This window comes from Hipposideros armiger, unplaced genomic scaffold, assembly GCF_001890085.2.
Source record: "Hipposideros armiger isolate ML-2016 unplaced genomic scaffold, ASM189008v1 scaffold_44, whole genome shotgun sequence".
Classification (NCBI taxonomy): domain Eukaryota; kingdom Metazoa; phylum Chordata; class Mammalia; order Chiroptera; family Hipposideridae; genus Hipposideros; species Hipposideros armiger.
Window position 1 is genome coordinate 2598194 of NW_017731394.1, and position 4339 is coordinate 2602532.

Genomic DNA, 4339 nt, shown 5'->3' on the forward strand with positions numbered 1-4339 from the left:
GAATGGTGGTGATGGCTGCACAACAGTGTGAATGTACTTGATGCCACTGAACTGTGCACTTAAAAATGGTTAAAATGGTAAATTTTATGTTATGTATATTTTACCACAATAAAAACCAAAAATCCAATGGTTCATTCTCATTCCTTGTCTTACATGCCCTCTCAGCAGTGCTTGACACAGTTGATCTTTGGCACCTTCTTTTTTTAGTAACAGCTTTTTCGTGATATAATTCACACACCATAAAAATCACCCACTTAAAGTGTACAATTCAGTGGTTTTCAGTATATGCACAGAGTTGTACAATCATCACCACAATCAATTTTAGAACATTTTCATCACCCCCCCCCCAAAACACCCTGTCCCCATTAGCAATCGCTCACCATCCCCCTAATATAATCTTTCCCCAACCCTTGGCCATCACAAATCTTACTTTGTGTCTGTGGATTTGCCTACGCTGCACATTTCATTTAAATGGAGCCATGTAACGTGTGGTCTTTTGAGACTGTTTTTTTCACTTAGCATAATGTTTCCAAGGTTCTTACTTATAGTGTATATCAGTATTTCATTTTCTTTTATTTCCAAATGATATTCCGTTGTATAGCTATGCCGTGTTTTTATTTACCCATTCTTAGAGGATAGACTTTTTGGGTGGTTTCCACTTTTTGACCATTATGAGTAATGTGGCTGTGAATATCCATGTATGTGTTTTTGTGTGGGCACATGTTTTTATTTCTCACATTATCACCTTAGAAGGGGTTTTTATTTACTTTCTGGCACAATACTCTCTAAAAATCAGCTCTTGGTATTTTAAAATCTATTACTCTTCTGAAAGGAGCACTTGGTCTGGGCTTTTTGAAGCACTGTGAAAAGGATCACCTTGTTCATTTCAAGTTAAATGTCAGAAATTGGTTTAAAAACATTAATTTTTTCTTTCTCTGATTAAGGGACATCACACTAATTTGTAATCTTTGCTAAGGAAATAAGTTTTAAACTCAATACCATGGGTGAGCTGCTGGGCTAATTCTTTGCATCTTAGGTCATGGTATTACTGAAAGGCCAAGGGCCAAATTACACTTTAAATGATCTATCTGATATGACAAATTGAAGGTTTAAAATTCTTAACAGAGGTTTTAAAGATGTGAAGGGTTAGTAGCGGTCAACTCAAAAAGTTCTCTGTACTTTTGAATTTCTTAGATCCTTTTTACAAAGGAAATAATCCTTCATTTGACTGTTTGATAAGTGAATTTCACGTTGTCTGTTTTCATTTTTTGTTGTTTTGCTTTGGTTTTGTTTGCTTAAAGTGTGGTATTTTAAACTGTCCTTTGTACTTTCTATTCTTTAATGAACTGTGTTATGAAGCTACATGTTTAAGTGAGACCCACATTTTAAAGGATATAGTGGATTGAATGATGGCCCCCAAAAGAGTGTGTCCATGTCCTAACCTTGGGAACCTGTGAAAGTGACCTTCTTTGGAAAAAAGGCCTTTGCAGGTGTTATTAAGTTAAGGATCTCCAGATGAGATCATTCAGGATTATCCAGATGGGCCCTACCTCTAATAACGGGGTCCTCCTAAGAGGCCAAGGGGAGGACGAGGGGTAGGCCACCTGAAGACAGAGGCAGAGGTTGGAATTTCAAGTTAAGGAATGCTTGGAGCCACCGGAAGTTGGAAGAGGCCAGGAGGTTTCTTCCCTAGAGCCTATGGAGGGAGCATGGCTCTGCCAATACCTTGATTTCGAACTTTCAGCTTCCAGAACCACGAGAGAATAAATTTCTATTGTTTTAAGCCACCACATTTGGTGATTTGTCTTGGGCAGCCCTAGGAAATGAATACAAAGAGGATGCTAGTTTAATGGTGTTCTAGAATGCAAACTTCTGGAGTAGTAGAGCGATTCATTTTTTTGTTCTCTGAATTGCCTGACGCCTTTCTGGGGGCGGGCAGCATCTCCAGGTCATGTGTCACTCCTCAGTCCTGTCCATCACTGCCTGCTCTGCCCCCACCTCGGGCTCCGCCACCCTCCTGAGCTGCTTGGTTCTGCCAGGTTGTTTGCCTGAAAGCTCCCAGTTCCCCTTCTGTTAGCCAATTTTCAATTTCCTGGACAATGTCTTCTTTCAACCAGATTCTGGGCTTTGATCCAGTCCATTCATATGGTATTTACCTACCTCCTCAGATGGCCAGGACAGGGGTCCCAAATTCAACATGCACAGGCTCTCTGGATGTATGAACCAAACAACAGTAGGGCAAGAACCAAGCTGAACTCTGGAAGGCAGTAGAGAGCGGTGACTAAATGCTCTGCCCAAAGGGGCAGCTTCTACTTAGCTGCAGGAAATTATTGCCACAGGGCACTGACTGAGAAACTAGTGTTGGCAGATCTGATGTTTTAAAAAGAAGGTGGAAATCTGGATTTTTCTATAAATCTGAGTTTTAAATAAGGCAACGAATTTATAGTAAGACACAAAACCTCAAAACAACAAACAGGGCCGGCCAAGTGGCTCAGTTGGTTAAGAGCGCGAACTCTGAGCAACAGGTCGCTGGTTTGATTCCCACATGGGCCAGTGAGCTACGCTCAAACTGAGCTGCCAACAGGTGGCAGGACGGCTCAGCTGGTGAGAGCACGTGCTCCTAACGACAAGGTTTCTGGTTCGACTCCCGCTACGCCCACCCACAACTAAGATTGAACACGGCAACTTGAACTGAGCATCTGCGAGCTGCTGACGGGCAGCCAGATGGAGACTGGACTTGGAACTGAGCTAGCTGTGCCCTCCACAACTATTGAAGGATAACAACTTGGCTGTTCCCCTTCCCCAATTCCCCAACACTGTTCCCCTTCTCCAATTCCCCAATAAAAATCTAAACAACAACAACAACAACAACAACAACCTACAAAAAAATTTGGGGTGTGTGTGTGTGTGTGTGTGTGTGTGTGTGTGTGTGTGTGTGTGTGTGTACCAAATATACTGTAGGCCCCACTGGCCCACACTTTCCTTTTATGAGGTGACTTCTGTCTTATGATGTAAAAGGTGGTGGGCAGGATCACTCCATATATTTCTTGCATCTTTTGGAGCTCTTCAAAAACCTCCATCTCCTATACCTCGGAAATGGAAGGGTCATCAAAGGTTTTACAAGTTGTCAGTGCTTTGCTGGGTCGGCCTTGATGAATTTAACAATACAGAGACAGTTTAGCATGTTAAATATTTTATTCACATTGTTTACAAACTATATCCACCTGGAAAACATATGAGTCCAAAAATAGATTATTTTACAGTAATTCACATTTTTGAAAACAAGTACCTTGTGAAGTTAAACTCTAAGCTTGGAGGTCCTCAGCCTGTATTGTGTGTGGTTCAGTGCCGTGTCACATGGGGCTTCCTGCTCTGGGGAAGTGGAAGTCCTGAGCAGTCCACCTGGGTAAAGATCACTAATGGCTTACCTACAAGGACCGGTGAGAAATGTCGTGCAGATTTTAACCCATGAACATTTCCTGGTGTAAATTCACCATTGCTATGTTTGTCAAGGAAATAACGTGTTTTGGAGCTCAAGTACACATCAGATAGGAAGACAACACGAGACATAATTGAATTGGCCATTACAGAGTTGTCAGGACAGTTCCAGTTCTATGAAGATTTAATGTCTTAGCCACAGACGGAATTGATAAATTAGGATTTTATTGTGTTGACAGCTTGAATCAGAAACAGCGATGGTTTGGAAATTGATGTGTCTGTTGACTAACTTTGCCTATCTGATGCCCCTCCCCCAGCCCTGACTAGTAGGAGAAGAGGGGAATCAACTAAGCAAGAATTAAGAGTATGCCTGATTTTAAGTGTGTTCCTCTAGACGAATGGCCATGGGAGTTTGCTGAGTGGCCACAAAGATGTTCAGGTTAAGAACTTTGGCTGTTAGCCTACGCTGAATCTGATGATGTCCCATCTTGATGGCTTAGATCCTTCTTTTACCGGTTAAGAAGCTTTTCTATGGAATTTGACTTTTACGATTTAAAATCTGCAGTATGTGTGTCTTACCCACATCTCACCTCCTCTTACCATATAAACTACAAACTAATGACTTTTTTGTTTTCCCTTTGTGAGCTGCCACAGTTTAAATGTGTGAAAACTCCTGAGCCTTTGGAATGGGAGCACTAGATGAGTGGAATGGCAGAACTGGTCCTTTTTCTCTGAGCAGCACCAATGGCGCTGGCTGTTGTGGCTCTGTACCTCTTGATTTGGGAAGTAATCTTTGCTCAAGGTACCCCTCCTCCTCTTGAGTTGAAAAAAAAAAAAAGAATTTCTTAAGGACTTGCTGCTATTACCCCCAAGTAGACAACAACAACTCTGAATCCAAATG